Source organism: Schistocerca cancellata, chromosome 3 (genome assembly GCF_023864275.1).
Source record: "Schistocerca cancellata isolate TAMUIC-IGC-003103 chromosome 3, iqSchCanc2.1, whole genome shotgun sequence".
Lineage (NCBI taxonomy): Eukaryota > Metazoa > Arthropoda > Insecta > Orthoptera > Acrididae > Schistocerca > Schistocerca cancellata.
Window position 1 is genome coordinate 464,629,962 of NC_064628.1, and position 22,334 is coordinate 464,652,295.

Sequence of the window (22,334 nt, forward strand, 5' to 3'; positions counted from 1 at the left end):
TATCTCTTCATTCTTCAGTGCTTCCGTATCTCAGTTTTAGCATAGTGATTCTTCCTAACTACTCTATTCTTCCCACTCTTCGTCATAACTAAATTGTGATCTGATTCTATATCTACTCCTGGGTACACCTTAAAATTCTATATGTGATTTCGGAATCTTGCCTGATCATGATGTAATGTAACGGAAATTTTTTCGCTTTCCAGTCCTTTTCCAAGTATACTTACGTCTCTTGCGATTCTTGAACGGAGTATTCGTTCTTACTATGTGCAGTTTAATGTAGAACTCAATTAGTCTTTCTCCTCTCTCATTTCTAGTACCAAGCCCACACTCTTCCGTAATACTTTCCTCCACTCCTTCCCCTAGATCCGCATTCCAATCCCCCATGACTATTAGATTTTCATCTCCCTTTATGTACTGCATTACCCGTTCAATATTCTCATATACTTCCTTTGTCTCTTCAACTTCAGCTCGCGATGCGGGAAAGTTTACCTGAATTCTCGTTGTCGATGTTGGTTTGCACCCTATGACTGGATTATTCTGAGTATCTTACTCTCTTACCCTCATCTTCCTTCCATTTCACTTCACTAACCCCCACTATATCTGGATTGAGCCCTTCCATTTCCCTTACCATGTTCCCTACCATGTTCAGACTTTCGATATCCCCCCCCCCCGGCCCGTAGAGCATTATTCTCTCATTGGTTATTCAGTCTTTTTCTGATGGTACCTCCCCTTTGGCAACCCCTCCCAGAGATCCAGCTGGGTTATCATAGCGGAATCGTTCGCCGATGGAGAGATAATCATGACACTTTTTCACACTTTTTCAATGACAGGCAACATGCCCTGTGGATACACAATATGTGTCTTTAAGGTAGTGGGTTCTATCCTCATGATGTTGATCATTAGTGCTTCTTCTGCCTCTATGAGCAATTTCCCAGCCGAACGGCAAGAGAGTGCCCTGAACCCCTGTCCACTTCTCTGCCCTCTTTTGACAAGGCCATTGGCTGAATTAGGTTGACTCCTAAGTCTTCGGCCGCCATTACTATTTTTTTTCAAATTTTTAGCGGTGGCGGGCCTCGAACCCAGGACTTTGGACGTTATGATTACTAATCAAAGACGCTACCACTAGACCACGGGTGCAAAGATGACCGAAACGGGGCTCATTGTTGCCAGGACGGCACCTACGCCAAGCTGTTCACATTTGCTAATGGTTGGATGTCACACGGTGTATTCGTCATACTAAGTAGTGAAGATGTGCCAGACAACTTCAATGGGCTTATTCTTTTCTTTATCAACAAGGCCAGAGGTCCTTGTCCTCCAAGGTCAATTTCCTCGCTGTAGTATGGCGTATCTCCAAGGCCACAGGTCAGCCTTTTCCCTGGGACATGGAGAGCATTGTTCTCTACAAGTGGGGCACTTTGGATAGCCTTCTTGTCCCCTACCACTTTCATTATGGTCTGTCGTGTTACAGTTATAATATCTTATCCAAACATCTAGTGCAACTGATGACCTGTCACTTTTCATTCCGTTATTAATTATTCAATTATAATGATTTATTACCAAAAATAAGGATATTCCCTCACAGCCCGAAACATAGTTATCTTCACCATTCTCCTGGCCTTACTATCTGTACCGACTTTTCACTTATGCGATTGTATCGTCACAAAATGCCATCACAGCAGAGATCAGCCACAACCACCAGGCAGAATAAGAAAAAAGTTAGTCTATGCATTGCCCTATTGATTACTACCCAATTAGTCTACTATTATTTATTATTCAGAAATGACTACCATAAATTTCTCACTCAAAAGCAGTTGTTCCCCGGTGGGAAATTCGAAGGAATGATGGAAAAATAAAACTGTTTTTATTCTTTGGATCGGAGGAACTGGTAGAGTATGCATAGTTATCAGATTTTGGGTACTCTCATACCACGTAACAATCGTGCTGTGTAGCTGCAGAATTCATTTAGCGAACTGTAGGTGCACAGCAGTTATGATATGGAGGTGCAATAACAAAAACCACTGATAGCCATCAGCCGCTTTCTACAGCAGAACTGTCTTTTACATATACGAGTACACATCATCCCATTTTTCTGAAATTGAAACCATTCATTTGTATTTACATGTACGTCACCGATTTCCGTCCCATTTGCATAATTTCTTCGAGGTGCGTCGTTGTCTTAGAGTGTATAATTAGAAATAGTATCTGTATTTGTCATAAGAATTACTATTAGGTCGGTTAATTAGCATATATTCGATTAATTTCTTATTTAAATGACGTGGGTATTCGAACTGCATGGAAAAACAGAAAAAAATGACCGAAACGAGACTCGAACTAGCGATTATCAATTTCGAACGCCTTATGTATTCCACACTTCACGGAAATGATAGTAGAACATGAAACTTTGTATAAAAATTTAATCCCATCTAGAATCGAACGCAGGAGCACCACGCAAGGAGTGAGCACTCTGTCACAGAACCGCACTGGTTGGCGGCAAGCATCTATCTCATTTTAGCGTATTAAACACGGTCGGGAAACTTCAAAGACGATTTTCCCGACAATGTTTGAGAGCTGTGTCGAACTGCTTTGGCAGGGGTATAATTAAGTTCTCAAGTTCACCTACCATTAATACAAAAAATTACAAAAGCCTGGCCTGCCGTTGTGGCCGAGCGGTTCTAGGCGCTTCAGTCCGGAACCGCGCTGCTGCTATGGTCGAAGGTTCGAATCCTGCCTCGGGCATGGAAGTGTGTGATGTCCTTAGGTTAATTAGGTTTAAGTAGTTCTAAGTCTAGGGGACTGATGACCTCAGATGTTAAGTCCCACAGTGCTCAGAGCTATTTGAACCGTTTTGAACGAAGGCCTGAATGCCGTGTGTCCCCCTTGTACGTCCACGAATGCGGTATGTGTGAAACCTATTTTGAGCAGTAAATATTTTTTCTAATGTTAGAGTTCTTATCTACTGACATTATATGAAAGAACACAATATGTAGAGATTTGTTTTAAAAGTAATTATTTTTAATGCATCATGGATAGTGGTGGTAGTGTAGAGCCAATGAGAAAAGTTTATGTACTCCAGAAAAATTACACAACTTATTCAAAAGAGTAAAACCCTGACAGATATTAACGGCGAAATCCCTTCAATACAAACTGCCTCATTCAGTTGTCATAAACCTGAGCTCTTGTACAAAGCAACATTCAGGACACGAAGGTTGCATCAATTTCACAGAACATCACACAAAAACATAATAACTCGCTTCGGTTTCCAATACAGGCCATAATGTCAAATGAATGCACGCTGACTCATTTTAAAATTCAAGGCTCCTCCGAGACTGGGTATTGGTTTAGAGAGTGTGCAACGTATACTGATGCGGCGTAATTAACAACCGTACGAAAGATAAATTTTGTTTATTCTCCATTAAGCAAGCAAATTCATTAGTGACTGCCGCTAAAAATTATACACTGCTATTGTTCACGAGGTCCAACAACGAGTCTGAAAGCCAGCACACAGGCGAGCACTTGGTGGCATTTAACCCCGTAGCACAATACAGTTTGCTTTTATTTATTACTGGCTTTATTGTCGTGGGTAGACCTGCACGCTACGGGCGTGTCATAAACAACAAAAATTGAACCTGGTCAGTGAAACGAATTAATTCTGATTCTTACTCATAAATCCGAAACAGTGCGTCTGTCTTACTCGTCTCGAAAGCGAAATTTAAAAGGAATAAAATACGTTTCCAATGCACCAAGTCTGAAGTTTATTCAAGTTTCTAATAGTGACAGCGGGGGTTATGTCTATCAATAAAACGTTGAGAAAACCACGTTTGGTTTTATCAATATACACTCCTGGAAATTGAAATAAGAACACCGTGAATTCATTGTCCCAGGAAGGGGAAACTTTATTGACACATTCCTGGTGTCAGATACATCACATGATCACACTGACAGAACCACAGGCACATAGACACAGGCAACAGAGCATGCACAATGTCGGCACTAGTACAGTGTATATCCACCTTTCGCAGCAATGCAGGCTGCTATTCTCCCATGGAGACGATCGTAGAGATGCTGGATGTAGTCCTGTGGAATGGCTTGCCATGCCATTTCCACCTGGCGCCTCAGTTGGACCAGCGTTCGTGCTGGACGTGCAGACCGCGTGAGACGACGCTTCATCCAGTCCCAAACATGCTCAATGGGGGACAGATCCGGAGATCTTGCTGGCCAGGGTAGTTGACTTATACCTTCTAGAGCACGTTGGGTGGCACGGGATGCATGTGGACGTGCATTGTCCTGTTGGAACAGCAAGTTCCCTTGCCGGTCTAGGAATGGTAGAACGATGGGTTCGATGACGGTTTGGATGTACCGTGCACTATTCAGTGTCCCCTCGACGATCACCAGTGGTGTACGGCCAGTGTAGGAGATCGCTCCCCACACCATGATGCCGGGTGTTGGCCCCGTGTGCCTCGGTCGTATGCAGTCCTGATTGTGGCGCTCACCTGCACGGCGCCAAACACGCATACGACCATCATTGGCACCAAGGCAGAAGCGACTCTCATCGCTGAAGACGACACGTCTCCATTCGTCCCTCCATTCACGCCTGTCGCGACACCACTGGAGGCGGGCTGCACGATGTTGGGGCGTGAGCGGAAGACGGCCTAACGGTGTGCGGGACCGTAGCCCAGCTTCATGGAGACGGTTGTGAATGGTCCTCGCCGATACCCCAGGAGCAACAGTGTCCCTAATTTGCTGGGAAGTGGCGGTGCGGTCCCCTACGGCACTGCGTAGGATCCTACGGTCTTGGCGTGCATCCGTGCGTCGCTGCGGTCCGGTCCCAGGTCGACGGGCACGTGCACCTTCCGCCGACCACTGGCGACAACATCGATGTACTGTGGAGACCTCACGCCCCACGTGTTGAGCAATTCGGCGGTACGTCCACCCGGCCTCCCGCATGCCCACTATACGCCCTCGCTCAAAGTCCGTCAACTGCACATACGGTTCACGTCCACGCTGTCGCGGCATGCTACCAGTGTTAAAGACTGCGATGGAGCTCCGTATGCCACGGCAAACTGGCTGACACTGACGGCGGCGGTGCACAAATGCTGCGCAGCTAGCGCCATTCGACGGCCAACACCGCGGTTCCTGGTGTGTCCGCTGTGCCGTGCGTGTGATCATTGCTTGTACAGCCCTCTCGCAGTGTCCGGAGCAAGTATGGTGGGTCTGACACACCGGTGTCAATGTGTTCTTTTTTCCATTTCCAGGAGTGTATTTCTTGACTGATCTGAGTCTCAACTGGACATAGTCACATATGGTGACTAATTGCGATTGTAGAATGATCATTTTCATACATATAAATAAAACATAAAACTTTTTATGTATATACAGTGAAGCGACGAGTGAAAATTTGTACCAAGCGCGAGAATCGGACCCATGTTTTCTAATTAGTAGGGAGCTTCGTAATCCACTAAGGCACCTGGGCACAACGGTTTAGAGAACTGCACGTATTACCCTGGCACGCCTCCCTCCTTGCTCCAAGTTCTCACTGCCGCCCCAGTCTACTTTTAAATTATCCCTTACACACGAGCAGAGTTGCAGAGGTACAAATTTTCATTCGCCTCTTCAATCTGTACACATAAAATAATATGTGTGTGAGACCAGTAAAGTCTCTGAAATTGTGTCATTCAATTTATGTAAGTATCTGCACCTGGGTTTCAGGCTAGATGCCCCCATTTACGTTCGATGCTGAGGTGCTTTTCCAGAATTTGGAGAACCTCTGCAGTTCTGTTCGTGTGTAAGGGGGAATATAAAGTACATCTACATATATATTCCGCTAGCTACCAAGCGGTGTGTGGCGGAGGGCACTATTCGTGCCAAAGTCCTATTCCCCCCCCCTCCGGCCCCCACTGTTCCACTCGCGGATCGCGCGGAAAAACGACTGTCTGAACGCCTCAGTACCAACTCTGATTTCCCTTATCTTGGAATATTGAAATTGCGCGATTTGAAAGTTGGTGGTAATAATATATTATGCTCTACATCCTCGGCGAAGATCGGATTTTGTAATTTAGTTGGCAGTCTTTTCCATTTAGCGCGTCGTCTAGTTGCAAGTGTGTCACACTTCAAAAGAGATTTGTAACGCTCTCGCGATGGCTAAATGAACCAGTCCCGAATCTCGCCGCTCTTCCTTGGACGTTCTCAGTTTCTTGAATCAGACCCAACTGGGAAGGTTCCCATACAGACGGACAATACTCTAAGACTGGACGAACTACTTCCTTTGGTGAAGGACTGCATTGCTTCGAGATTCTACCAATAAACCGCAATCTAGAGTTCGCTTTGCCCGTTACTTATGTAATCTGATCGTTCCATTTGAGATCATTCCCAATAGTCACACCCAGACACACCACGGATGTTATCACTTCCAAAGACTGGGCATTTATTTTGTACTAGTACAATAATTGGAATTTTCGCTTTGTTATACGCTGTAGCCTACACTTAATAACATTGAGAGATAACTTCCAGTCATTGCACCACGCATTTATTTTCTGCAAATCCTCATTGATTTGCCACACGGGGTAGCCGCGCGGTCTAGGGCGCCTTGTCACGGTCCAGGGCGCCTTGTCACGCAAAAAAAAAAAAAAAAAAAAAAAAAAAAAAAAAAAAAAAAAAAAAAGTAGTGTGTAAGCTTAGGGACTGATGACCTGAGCAGTTTTGACCCATAAAATCTTACCACAATTTTTATTTTCTCATTGATATGTTCACAACTTTCGTGTGATACTACTTTCCTGTAGACTACAGCATCATCGGCAAACAGTCTAACGCCGTTGTCAATACCATCAACCAGATCGTTAATGTAAATCGTAAAAAGCAGCGAACCTATTACGCTAACCTGGGGGATACCTGATGTTACGCTTGTTTCTGTTGAAGTCTCCCCATCCAGGATGACATACTGCTCTCTGTCTGTTAGAAAACTTTCTGTCCAACCGCATATGTCATGGATAGACCGTAAGCGCGCACTTTTTTGAGCAAGTGACAGTGCGGAAGTGAGTCAAACGTCTTTCGAAAGTTGAGGAATATGGCATCAACCTGGACGATGGTATCTAGAGCCTGTTGTACATCATGCACAAAGAGAGCCAGCTGTGTCCCGCGTGACCGTGATTTCCTAAAACCGTGTTGGTTTCTGCAGATGAGCTTCACAGAGTCTAGGAAGGTCATTATGTCTGAACACAAAATATGTTCCATGATTCTACAACAAATCAATGTCAGTGAAATTGGGCGGTAATTATGTGCATCCGATTTCCTACCCTTTTTATAGATTGCTATGACTTGGGCCTTCTTCCAGTCCCGTGGAACTTCCCACGGATTCAATGATCTCTGATAGATGATGGATAAGTAGATTGAGGTGGCAGTGAGAATTTGGGTGGAGGAAGGAGGCGTGCCAGAGTGATGTACGAACCATCAGTCGCCTTTCGGCACGCTACCGGCACGGACGTCTTGTTTATGTCTCGCCGCGCAGCTCGCTTCCGAAGTTGTTTACGTGATTCTGCCGTCTTAGCGCACTATATTTCCTTCCGAAGAGGATGGCTTATGCCCACAGAAAATCGACACGGAAGAGTAGCTTTTCACCTGAATATGCCCGACCAAAAGCACTTGAGCTGGTTGGAAGGGCTGCCCGTAATGCTCCTAACGTTCTAAACTGGGGAAAGATCCGGCGACCTTGTTGGCCAATGCAGGATGTTGCAAGCATGAAGACAAGCAGTAGAAACTCTCAGCATCTGCGGGCGGGCATTATCTTGCTGAAATGTAAGCCTAGGATGACTTGCAACAGAATGGAGCGTAGAATATCGTCGACTACCGTTCTGCTGTAAGGGTGGTGCGGATAACAACCAGATGTGTCCTGCTATGAAGTGAAATGGCAGCTTATACCTTCCCTCTTGGCTGTCGGGAATTATGGCGGGTTACAGTTTGGTACCCCACCGTTGTATGAGGCATCTCCAGACACGTCTTGCCGGCTATAGGGGTTCAGTTAGAAGCGGGACCCGTCACTAAAGACAAATGCTACTCCATTGAATGAGACTCCAGGCCCCGATGTCGAGCGAAGACGTGTCTGGAAACGCCACGGACAGTGTTGGTATACCAACCTGGCTACCAGGCGCCCTACGGCCCGAAAACCAGGAGTGATGGTCTGGGGGGCCATTTCATTCCGTAGCATGTCAACGTGTAGAATACGGATTGACCGCATTGTCTGAATAATTTGGTACCTGCTCATATAAGAAACAACTTCAGCAAAATGCTGGCTACATCAACGTGACAAAAAATGGTTCAAATGGCTCTGAGCACTATAGGACTTAACTGCTGTGGTCATCAGTCCCCTAGAACTTAAAACTATTTAAACCTAACTAACCTAAGGACATCACACACATTCATGCCCGAGGCAGGATTCGAACCTGCGACAGTAGCGATCGCGCGGTTCCAGACTGTAGCGCCTAGAACCGCTCGGCCACTCCGGCCGGCTCAACGTGACAAGAGGCTTATCCTAAAACATACTTTACAAAGCTGTAGTCAAATATAAAATATCTACACTTGATCCATATAAAACATAACTTGTCAAATACCCTTCTTGTGAAATAAAAAATATAACCAGAATCAAGGCAATCTGTTCGAAAGCGCACGTCTGTGAAGTTAAAATCTGCCTCTGTGTAACATTCAGAATCGTGTTTCTTGCTTCGCCTTGCAGACTGTAGCATGCTTGTATCTCCGTGGCATACAGTTCATAAGATGGACGAGAAGTTGCGGCTCAAACCTCTCCCATTCTTCGACGTTAGTCCCGCTGTAGTCTCACTGGATGACTGCAGCGGGGCTAACGTCGAAGAATCCAGTGACACTTTGGCAAACCTGATCAAGGGAATTGGTCTGACTCTAATAAACACATATCAGGATAAAACAATTAAGTTCGTGAAGTTCCACCTTGATTGCCGGAAGATTAGTATTAAAAGCTGGATAGAAGGTCATGTGTTTGCATCTATGGCCAGAGTTGAAGGTACATTGATTGTAAAGTTCCAAGCAAGTCTTTAGGAGGAAGCTTGAAATTACTGAAACTCTGTAAAAATAAGTTGACTGTCCTTACAGTTCATCTCACTGTCGCGGCTAGATCTCACCATATCAATCTGCATGTGAAGGCTGAAGTGGCAGCAGAATCAGTCATTGGTTTCGTACCAACAGCCTGCCTCTGCGGCTAAATACAAATTAGCTGAAAAAGTTCAAAGGCCACCGCTTATCAAGTCTCTCAAAGAGACATCTGGCTGCAGAGATGCTCGGCCGAAAGTATCTTTCCGGGATGGGTCCTGGGTGCAGAGTCTGCCTAAGACTTGATTTTGTATCGTCTACTTCCTGGAAAACTCGTGTCTCAGCGCTTTTGATAAGCCACAACATTTTGATTCACTGAACTACAGAATGGTGTTGGGCGTGTGCAGTTGGAGTGATATGGGACCCCTGGTACGTCTAGATATAACTCTGACAGATCACATGTACGTAAGTATCTTGTCTGATCACCTGCATCCATTCACGTCCATTACGCATTCCGACGAACTTGGGTAATTCCAGCAGGACAATGCGAAACCCCGCAATTTCAGAATTGTTAGAGTGGCTCCAGGAACACTCTTATGAGTTTAAACACTTCCGCTGGACACCAAGATGCCCAGACATAAACATTATTGAGCATTTATGGGATGCCTTGCAACGTGCTGTTCAAATGAGATCTCACCCCCTCGTACTCTTACGGATTTACGGACAGCCCTGGATATTCATGGTGTCAGTTTCCTCCAGCACTGCTTCATACATTAGTCGAGTACGTGCCACGTCGTGTTGCGGCACTTTTGCATGCTCGTGGGGGCCCTACACGATATTAAGCAGAAGTACCAGTTTCTCTGCCCCTTCAGTGTATGTCTTAAAAGAAGCTAGTCCCCTTCCTTGATACCTGCGTCAGGCTGTTAACCAATAACGTGCTAGCTCACACTTGGCGCTGAAAAACTGTGTCCTCTTCTCTTTCAGTCTCCGCCTATAGCCAATGAGAGTGGACCTCTGTAGCACAACTGTGTTTCTCTTTCTAACTTATAAATTATTTATGTTACCCAGCCGTTGCAGCTCTTAGATTGTGTTAAACATTTTTGTCTGGCAGTGCCTGGGTTTTGTGGCACATAAAGCCTTCAAAACTGTGCTAACTACCCTGGTCCTCACTGCACATCCAGATGTTATCTAAAGCGGTCGGTGTATTTCGAAGAAATCCTGCTTTCCGTGGCTCTGTTCACAAAAGCGTCTTTCAGGGCCTATGTCAAAAACGACACATCTCGTCCTTCCACATGCAGGTTCTTAAAACAGACTCCGCCAGTCTCTCAGCACAAAAGGAGATGGTATCTGCAACATGTCATCTGGCGCCCAGTTGTGGCTATCTTAAAGCTGGTCTGAGTGCATGGCGTTGATCCGCGCAGCTGTCGGTGATTCCCTTTCACGAATGGTCTTGGGATGGTCTCCCTTCTGACTAATGTGACCTGCTGTGTGTGTCCAATCGCTTACAGCTCTGTGCAGTAGGCTTTCATAATGGCATCTAATTGTAATCTACGATAGTTTAGTACTGGCAATCGTTGATACTGAAACCGTATTTTACAGAATAAATGACGCACTTTTTTCTTCGAAAAACTGCCTCCAAAATTCAGGTACTCGAAATTACTATAAAAACGTCCAGTATTTGATTTATAATTCCCGCCAGTCTTAAAAATTGCCACGTATTCGATGCCGTGAGAAACTTATTTCTTCTTATTCAAATGGCAGCAGCAGTGCACCGATACGACGAACCTGAGTTGCAGGGATTCTTCAAGCTTGCTAACACTGTCACCTTCCTGCCCCGTCATCACAAATGCAAAACACTGTCTAGCCTATAATGCATCACTGCAGTCTATGGTGCCAGTGAACTTAAATTGAAAGTGATTTCTGTTATCGATAACCGTACAATATTTTTGTTAGTTGCTAGTTTCATAATGGAAAAAAATAAAAAATTGATATGATGCGGACTATAAACTGAAAGTAATAGCATACGCAGAATAACATAGAAACAGATCAGGTCAGCGGCATTCGGCCCTCCACCAACAAAAGAAACCATTCGCGATTGACGGGCTAGTAAGGAACAACTGAAAAAAATTAGGAAGACTAAATTTGCAGATAGAGGATTGAATGCGAATTGCTAAAACTAAAAGATGACGTATTGAAATAGATTGAAGGACACCGTCAAAATGTCATCGGAATTAATGAAAAATTATTCAAATACACGCTCGAAAGCGCTACAGTGGAACTTAACAGACATTAAGGGTGGAGTTGGTTGGTGCTACAGCTTTATGAAGCGTCAAGGACTTAGTATGCTAACCAAAACCAAATTTTCTCAGAAAACGCCACAAGAGTATGCAGAGAAAGTATTATTTTTCCATCACTTTATTATTCAACATCGAAAGAAAATTAGCGTGGAACTAAGCCAAATAGCAAAAATGAACGAAACTCCTCTGACATTTGCTGTACCGAGTAACAGAACTGTTGCCACGAGAGGTGCTAAAACTGTAACTAAAATAATAAATGGACACGAAAAAATGTACTACACTGTTGTCCTTTCATGTTGTGCTGACGTTATTAAACTTAATCAAATCATCATTTTCAAGCGCAAAACAATGCCAATATCTCGGGAAATACGGTCAGGTGTTACTGTTCACTTACATGACAAGGTTTGGATGGTCGAGAATGGTATGTAATTATGAATTAACAGAATGTCGGAGAGAAGGAAAGGTACTTTATTGAAGAAGAGTTCTCTTCTTGGGCTAGAACAGTTTAGTAGTAGTAGGAAAAATTCTGTGAAAGAGAAACTGAGACAGGGAAATACAATTAGCTGTTATTCCGGGTCCGCAGCTCGTGGTCGTGCCGTAGCGTTCTCGCTTCCCACGCCCGGGATACCGGGTTCGATTCCCGGCGGGGTCAGGGATTTTCTCTGCCTCGTGATGACTGGGTGTTGTGTGCTGTCCTTAGGTTAGTTAGGTTTAAGTAGTTCTAAGGGACTGATGACCATAGATGTTAAGTCCCATAGTGCTCAGAGCCATTTGAACCATTTGTTATTCCGGGAGGACTCACTTCACAACTGCAATGGACTGGAACAAATTGATGATGGATGAAACCTAACATGATTTCACGCCGAATGTATCTTTTAAACGACATACAATCAAACAAGTGCGTCCGTCAGTGGCTAAAACAGTTGAGGTTTAGAGTGAGAGAAGACATTATTGTTAAATCGTCCAAGAAGTACGGCGTAAGTAACGCTCTCTATGGCAGTGAAGACCATCTCATATATGAAGATGATAACGATGACGACGAGGAAGAAGAAAAAGAAAGTTGCGTTGTTGATTTTCAGGGATTTTAAAGGTCAGTTCGGTTTTAAGAAATAAGAAAGTTTTTAGTCTGGTTTTGCAGTCTAATAGTAAACGACAGAAATGTTAATGTAGGTTGATTCTTACAAAGAAGAAGACAGCAACCAGCCACTATTAATACTGCTATTTATCTAAGTAAGTTCCAAACTGATAAAATGTTATTTTTTAAAAGAAACTGCTTAAAATGTAAGGTGCATCTTATAGTCCGTGGCGTCTTATAGTCTGTAAAATACGGTACACATCTCATTTATCGGTGGCGATTAATTATTCTGATTTGATTGGTCTTTTTAATTATATATATATATATATATATATATATATATATATATATATATATATATACAATACAATACGATAGTGTAGTGTTGTATAATATAGTGTAAGCTAGAATTATGAAGTATAAAGTATGTTATGTAACAATGTAGCATAGTACAGTATTTTTTTCAGAACTGTCGCGTATATATATATATATATATATACGCGACAGTTCTGAAACAAATACTGTACTATGCTACATTGTTACATAACATACTTTATACTTCATAATTCTAGCTTACACTATATTATACAACACTACACTATCGTATTGTATTGTATTGTATTGTATTAAACTGAGGACCTAGAAGCGACGGAGAGGCTTCGTCCCGCCATAGCTATCAGTAGTTCACAAACCCACAACAGGCTACAGCAGTCCACTCACCCCAACGCCGCCCCACACCGAACCCACGGTTATTGTGCAATTCGGTCCCCAGATATCCCCCCTCCCCCCCCCCCCCCCCCCCCCCGGGAACGTCTCACACCAGACGAGTGTAACCCCAATGTTTGCGTGGTATGGTGTATGCGTACGTGGAGAAAGTGTACGTGCAGCAATCGCCGACATAGTGTAACTGAGGCGGAATAAAGGGAACCAGTCCGCATTCCCAAAAGCAGATGGAAAACAGCCTTAAAAACCATCCACAGACTGGCCGGCTCACCGGATCTCGACACTAATCCGCCGGGCGGATTCGTGCCGGGGACCAGGAGCTCCTTCCATCTCGGATAGCAGCGCGTTAGACCGCGCGACTAGCCGTGTGGGCTACACTACCCTATACAGCACTTCACTATCCTACGCTGCTGTTTGTGGTTTCGGAACGAAACTAGATTTCATTTGTCTGGATAGTTAGTCGCTGACATCCTGAGGCACAACTTAGGATTCACAGGGGCTGTGCTGCCATGTCACCCAAGATGGAGTGACTGCGCGATTGCTGAGGCAGGAAAATTCTCCCTGCTCGTTCCCGAGGCTCATCTCCTGGCTGCTCCCAGAAGGTTACTGTAGGTGGACGTTCTGCCATCTCATTCTCGTGATTTATGGCCTCTACTTGGTTGTCTCGGTTGTCTCTCAGCCACGTATGCGAAAGTGACATAATGCGCACGGTTTTACACTGAAATGACGCTTCGAGGCATGTTCAGAGACTGAACAGTATATAGAAGTAACCTTGTCCCAATCACCTATGGGAGACCAAGCGTGCTCTCCCGAACTGCACTGAGAATTCAGTTCGTGGACTAACATTTCAGGTGCTCATTTACCTCCAACTCACTAGTGGCTGTGTATAGCGATTTCATATGGTCAGAAGAGTACTGCAAGAAAACTTTCTGATAAAAATGAAGACACAAACTATCAAACTATTCATTTTCAGGGGGAGGTGCAAAGCTTTTATTTGAGCCATTTCCTGAAGTTTATGTCACAAACAAAAACTAAGTATGAGGAAATCAATTCAGCTCATGGTGCACTAGCAAATGATGAAATATCTCATGTTTTCAGTCGAGGAATAACATCGTCCTATAAGAACGTTCGGATAACTTTCTTACTCTTCATTTTCAGGCGAAGATTTCAGCTGAATATCATGAGTGATAAACCTTGTCGCAACGTTGCTTCAATACAACGATGTTTCACGCTAGGTAAAGTAAAGCCGTGTGCCCGAAGGGCAGGTTCAGCCGCCTATTCGGAGAGATTTATCCTACCCTCTGCGCCCGCAGGCAGCTTTCCCTTGCGAATTACAACCAGTGTAAGTGTATCTGTTCAGTATAGGAGGCCGTAATGGGCATGTGTGTGCGTGTGTGTGTGTGTGTGTTTATGTGTGTGTGTGTGTGCGTAGCATAGTGTCATGTTTGTGCTGAAGATGATGAGAGGTGGGAGAGGATGGACCCCGGTGTTGGTGCATAGCTTACTCCTCTTGAGAAGCACGCACGGGACGGCCAAGTTTATTGTCCCCTTCCGAATGATGGGTCACAGTCAACAGTGTTCAAATGTGTGTAAAATCTTATGGGAGTTAACTGCTAAGGTCATTAGTCCCTAAGCTTACACACTACTTAACCTAAATTATCCTAAGGACAAACACACACCCCCATGCCCGAGGGAGGACTCGAACCTTCGCCGGGATCAGCTGCACAGTCCATGACTGTCAACAGTGTTACATGCCCTCACGTCATGAGACACTCCACAGAGGTTTGGAATTTGACCCAGGACACTGGCGCCAGTAAATGCTGGAAGCGAAAATTTCATCCACCACCAGGATTCAAATCAGCATACCTCCGAGTTGAGCACCACCGCACGGGCTTGTGCTACCGATCTCGGCCACGGACGTGGGTTTTCACGGTAGGTAAGCTTAGAATTCTCAGACAGAGTGATGCCCCTTTGGACTCGAGATTTCTTACGCACAGGTCAACCATATCAGTGTGGAGAACGTAACATCCATTGTAAAAGCTAATAACCATTTCAATGAATAAATATGTCCTACACACTATTATGATAAACTCCCCGGATTTGAAGCCAATCGAGTAAATGTGTGGCCACCTCGCTCGGGCTGTTCGCGCCATGTATCCTCAATCGAGGGACCTAGCGAAGCTGGCCGCGGCGCTAGAGTCGACACGGCTCCACATCCCTGTCGGTACCTTCCAGAACTTCACTGACACACTTCGTACTCGTCTCGTAGCGGTTCACGCTGCAAATGGTGGTTATTCAGGATTCTCATATGTGGTCACCTTAATGTCACTGGACAGTGTGTAATGTAACAAAGATACTGTCTAAGACATATACTAAAATTAATTTAAAAGTGATAACATATTTTGAGATATGACCTAATGTTCATAAGTGAGTCAGCTTATTAAACATTAATAAGTAACAATCAAGTTAATTAATTATTCGTAACGGTTCGGTCCGCGTTGTTGCTACTTTAGGGCGTCCGACGTGTGCACTTCTGTTGGTATGCATTCGGCTCAGGAACGTTCATTAAAAATTATCTGCTCTAAATGGATCAAGAGAATTTCAGCCATGACACCGAAAGAAGCATTATCTCTCACTAAATCTTCACTCTGGTGGTAAATCTTACCGTTAAAAGCAAAATAACGCAAGCTCTAGCTACTGTACTAATTCTACTGTTTTCCTAGTCCAGGTTTCCACTGATTGGCACATGTTTAGAGAGGATCATTACGTCAAATGACGCAATATGTTTCACTCTGTTACCAAATCTATACATATTTGGCATACGTGCTTTTGTCGGTATTTTCATGTGCGATCTTGTCTTTTTCGACCAACAGAAGGTCAATACCTCACTAAACAGGTACTTTCAGTTGAGATTTTGAATGATTATACCTGTGAATAAACAGTTTCAAAAAAGTACACTGCTGGGGAAAGAAATTAGTACACTGGAAAGACTACGTCGGTTTTAATCCGATGACAGAACGTGCCACGTGGGATGTAGTAGCTGTACTGATAATGGTGTCACTGTCGTCCGCCGACAGATAGCGTAGTGGCATTGCTACCAAACGCCATCTGTGCCGACCCTTTTGTAGGGAATGCTCAGAGCCAGAAAGCTGAGTGTAGTGCATATATCTGAAGCAAGCACTCGTGCTTCCTATACCCAAATAACTGAATTTCAGAGGGGTCAAATTGTGGGCCGCTGATTGGCGGAATGGTCCTTTCGCTGAGTTGCCACAAATGTTGGACTTGATGCGTCAGATGTGCAACGATGCAGTGGTCACGTAAACATTCTAACATTATAGACTATATTTTGAATGTCACGTAGCGCATAAGCCCGCCAGGATCATTGAATGGTTCAAATGGCTCTGAGCACTATGGGACTTAACAACCGAGGTCATAAGTCCCCTAGAACTTAGAACTACTTAAACCTAACTAACCTAAGGATATCACACACATCCATGCCCGAGGCAGGATTCGAACCTGCGACCGTAGCAGCAGCGCGGTTCTGGATTGAAGCGTCTAGAACCACTCCGTCAACGCGGCCGGCTCGTAACATTGCCCCCGTGGTTAAAGTACGAGGTGCATTCAAGTTCTAAGGCCTCCGATTTTTTTCTCCGGACTGGAAAGAGACAGAAACATGTGCATTGTTTTAAAATGAGGCCGCGTTCATTGTCAATACGTCCCAGAGATGGCAGCACCGTACGGCAGATGGAATTTTACCGCCAGCGGCGAGAATGAGAACTGTTTTAAATACTTAAAATGGCGACGTTTTCCTTACTTGAACAGCGTGCAATCATTCGTTTTCTGAATTTGGTGGTGTGAAACCAATTGAAATTCATCGACAGTTGAAGGAGACATGTGGTGATGGACTTATGAATGTGTCGAAAGTGCGTACGTGGGTGCAACAGTTTAATGAAGGCAGAACATCGTGTGGCAACAAACCGAAACAACCTCGGTCTCGCACAAGCCGGTCTGACGACATGATCGAGAAAGTGGAGAGAATTGTTTTGGGGGATCGCCGAATGACTGTTGAACATATCGCCTCCAGAGTTGGCATTTCTGTGGGTTCTGTGAACACAATCCTGCATGACGACCTGGAAATGTGAAAAGTGTCATCCAGGTGGGTGCCACGAATGCTGATGGACGACCACATGGCTGCCCGTGTGGCATGTTGCCAAGCAATGTTGATGCGCAACGACAGCATGAATGGGACTTTCGTTTCGTCGGTTGTGACAATGGATGAGACGTGGATGCCATTTTTCAATCCAGAAACAAAGCGCCAGTCAGCTCAATGGAAGCACACAGATTCACCGCCACCAAAAAAATTTCGGGTAACCGCCAGTGCTGAAAAAATGATGGTGTCCATGTTCTGGGACAGCGAGGGCGTAATCCTTACCCATTGCGTTCCAAAGGGCACTACGGTAACAGGTGCATCCTACGAAAATGTTTTGAAGAACAAATTCCTTCCTGCACTGCAACAAAAACGTGTGGGAAGGGCTGCACGTGTGCTGTTTCACCAAGACAACGCACCTGCGCATCGAGCTAACGTTACGCAACAGTTTCTTCGTGATAACTTTGAAGTGATTCCTCATGCTCCCTACTCACCTGACCTGGCTCCTAGTGACTTTTGGCTTTTTCCAACAATGAAAGACACTCTCCGTGGCCGCCCATTCACCAGCCGTGTTGCTATTGCCTCAGCGATTTTCCAGTGGTCAAAACAGACTCCTAAAGAAGCCTTCGCCGCTGCCATGGAATCATGGCGTCAGCGTTGTGAAAAATGTGTACGTCTGCAGGGCGATTACGTCGAGAAGTACCGCCAGTTTCATCGATTACGGGTGAGTAGTTAATTAGAAAAAAAATCGGAGGCCTTAGAACTTGAATGCACCTCGTACACCGAGCATGGCGAAATGGCGCTATCGGAAACTTGCTCTGTGGCAACTGGGATGCATCACGGGCCATAGATGACAGCGGCGAACGACGGCTGCGAAGATGTGTGGAGGAGAATAGATCTTCAACTGCTGAACAACTGACTGGCCAGGTGAACTAAGGGGCTACCAAAAGCGCCTCCTCAACGACCGCCCAGCGAACGTTGCTGCGTATGGACCCCAGCAGCAGGTGCCTTGTTCATGCGTCTATGCTGACTGCTGTTCACTGCCCACGGAGGCTGTAATTGTCACGCCATTGCGGCAGCTGGACGTCCACTGAGTTCCGACAGGCGGTGTTTACAGAAGAATCACACTTTATGCTCCATCGGACAGATGTCCATTGGCGTGTACGGTTCGAAACGTCTGAAAGCAACCACGAGGGAATGATATACCCCAGGGAATTTTTTACTGACGTACCCTGCGTGATCTCGTCATTGTGGAAGGCACAATGGATCAACACACGTAGGCACCTACACTCCTGGAAAAGGAAAAAAGAACACATTGACACCGGTGTGTCAGACCCACCATACTTGCTCCGGACACTGCGAGAGGGCTGTACAAGCAATGATCACACGCACGGCACAGCGGACACACCAGGAACCGCGGTGTTGGCCGTCGAATGGCGCTAGCTGCGCAGCATTTGTGCACCGCCGCCGTCAGTGTCAGCCAGTTTGCCGTGGCATACGGAGCTCCATCGCAGTCTTTAACACTGGTAGCATGCCGCGACAGCGTGGACGTCAACCGTATGTGCAGTTGACGGACTTTGAGCGAGGGCGTATAGTGGGCATGCGGGAGGCCGGGTGGACGTACCGCCGAATTGCTCAACACGTGGGGCGTGAGGTCTCCACAGTACATCGATGTTGTCGCCAGTGGTCGGCGGAAGGTGCACGTGCCCGTCGACCTGGGACCGGACCGCAGCGACGCACGGATGCACGCCAAGACCGTAGGATCCTACGCAGTGCCGTAGGGGACCGCACCGCCACTTCCCAGCAAATTAGGGACACTGTTGCTCCTGGGGTATCGGCGAGGACCATTCGCAACCGTCTCCATGAAGCTGGGCTACGGTCCCGCACACCGTTAGGCCGTCTTCCGCTCACGCCCCAACATCGTGCAGCCCGCCTCCAGTGGTGTCGCGACAGGCGTGAATGGAGGGACGAATGGAGATGTGTCGTCTTCAGCGATGAGAGTCGCTTCTGCCTTGGTGCCAATGATGGTCGTATGCGTGTTTGGCGCCGTGCAGGTGAGCGCCACATCAGGACTGCATACGACCGAGGCACACAGGGCCAACACCCGACATCATGGTGTGGGGAGCGATCTCCTACACTGGCTGTACACCACTGGTGATCGTCGACGGGACACTGAATAGTGCACGGTACATCCAAACCGTCATCGAACCCATCGTTCTACCATTCCTAGACCGGCAAGGGAACTTGCTGTTCCAACAGGACAATGCACGTCCGCATGTATCCCGTGCCACCCAACGTGCTCTAGAAGGTGTAAGTCAACTACCCTGGCCAGCAAGATCTCCGGATCTGTCCCCCATTGAGCATGTTTGGGACTGGATGAAGCGTCGTCTCACGCGGTCTGCACGTCCAGCACGAACGCTGGTCCAACTGAGGCGCCAGGTGGAAATGGCATGGCAAGCCGTTCCACAGGACTACATCCAGCATCTCTACGATCGTCTCCATGGGAGAATAGCAGCCTGCATTGCTGCGAAAGGTGGATATACACTGTACTAGTGCCGACATTGTGCATGCTCTGTTGCCTGTGTCTATGTGCCTGTGGTTCTGTCAGTGTGATCATGTGATGTATCTGACCCCAGGAATGTGTCAATAAAGTTTCCCCTTCCTGGGACAATGAATTCACGGTGTTCTTATTTCAATTTCCAGGGGTGTATTTTTGAGGACCGTGTCCACCCGACACTAGCAGTGTGTTGTTCCTTGGCACGATGGCATCTACAAGCAGCATAATGCAAAGTGGCACACAGCTCGCAGTGCACGTGCGTTGTTCGAAGAGTTCCAGGATGAGTTTTCCGGATTCCCCTGGCCACCAAACCCCCTGGATTTAAACCGAATCGAGAATCTGTGGGTCCACCTGGATCGGATAGTTGATGCCACGGATCCTAAGATGAGAAACCTAGTGCAGCTGACCACAGCAGTGGAGTGGGTATGGCTTCACATCCCTGGTAGGTGCCTTCCAGAACATTATTGACTCTCTTCCTGCACTTCTCGCGCAGCAAAAGGGGGTTATTCTGGATTTTGACTGTTGCTGACTTTAATGTGACTGGACAGTGACTGTGTAACAGCTGTAACTTCCCCTTTCTTATAGCCGTTTACGATACCAACGTAGCAAAGTCATATTAGTTAATGTTACAAGGCCATATGAGTCAGTCACTCATAGTGTTGCCCTTGGATCTATTAAAAGGCTGAAGTCCATGTTAGTCTGGCACCTCCAAAGCTATCCCCCGGATGACGATGCACCTACGGTATGGCTTCCTGTATTTCTGAGCACGCAAATCACCCCACCACGCACTGTCATTGTTTTGCTTGTACTTACAACATCAGCATGTTACTGCGAGGTCGAAAAAAGGTAGGCAAGTAAAATACTGGAATATCAACATCAACGTAGGGGAGTTTTAAGAAGGCTACATCGTCAACGTTTTTGTGTTATCAATATTGCTAATGAATTATTATCAAGTTGTTGTTGTTGTTGTGGTCTCCAAGCTGAAGACTGCTCTGATGCAGCCCTCCACTCCAGTCTATCCTGCGGAAGTTTCATCAACTCGTCACAGCTGCAACCTACATCCATTTGAACTTGTATACTGTATTCGAGCCTTGGCTTCCCTCTACAATTCTTACCTCACACAGATTCCGCCAAGTCGACGATTCCTGATGCGTCAGTATGACTCTTACCAAATGGTTCAAATGGCTCTAAGCACTATGGCACTTAACAGCTGAGGTCATCAGTCCCCTAGACTTAGAACTACTTAAAACTAAGAGCATCACACACATTCATACCCAAGGCAGGATTCGAACCTGCGACCGTAGCAGCAGCGCTGTTCCGGACTGAAGCGCCTAGAACCGCTCGGTCACAGCGGCCGGCTCTTATCAACTGATCTCTTCTTTTACTAAAGGTGAAATGTTGTGCCATAAATTTCTCTTTTCCTAGTTAAAGTGCCGGCCGGGGTGGCAGAGCGGTTCTAGGCGCTACAGTCTGGAACCGCGCGACCGCTGCGGTCGCAGGTTCGAATCCTGCCTCGGGCATGGATGTGTGTGATGTCCTTAGGTTTAAGTAGTTCTAAGTCCTAGGGGACTAATGACCTCAGAAATTAAGTCCCATAGTGCTCAGAGCCATTTGAACCAAACTAGTTCGAGTCAGTACTTTGTCATTAGTTATTTGACTTACCCATTTAATCTTCAGCATTATTTTGTAGTGCCACATTTCAAACACCTCTAGTCTCTGCTTATCTGAACTCCTTGTCGTCCAAATTTCTCTTCCGAGAAAGGCTTCATTCCAGATAAATAAAATGATTAAGGACTTTCTATTCTTTGAATTCATAGTTGTTGTTAACGAATTTCTCTTTTTCAAAAATGCTTTCCTCGCAATTTCCAGCCTGCATTCGACATATTCTCTACTTCGACCACTGTCAGTTATTATGCTACCCAAAATCATGCCTCATCTAATACTTTTAGTGTCTCACTTCCTAATCCAACTCAATCAAGCCGCGCGGGATTAGCCGAGCGGTCTCAGGCGCTGCAGTCATGGACTATGAGGCTGATCCCGGCAGAGGTTCGAGTCCTTCCTCGGGCATGGGTGTTTGTGTTTGTGTTTGTCCTTAGGATAATTTAGTTTAAGTAGTGTGTAAGCTTAGGGACTGATGTCCTTAGCAGTTAAGTCCCATAAGACTTCACACACAACTCAATCAACATCATCTGATTTAATTCACCTACCTTCTAGTACTTGAATAAATTACGCTCTGTGCAAAATTCTTACAGTCCATATTCTCCTACTATTTTTCCTTCACTTCGTGATCATAATATTAAATGTTGCGAATATGTTTTAGGTTCGAATAAAAATTATTTTCTGGAACTGTTTATCCATGTTTTGATTGTACTGTGTTGTGTGCACCGCACTTTGGATTTCACTATTTTCGACGCATAATTTTTCACTTGTTGTTCTTGCTTAATTCACAACGACGGTTTTAACACTACAATGAGCACAAATTCC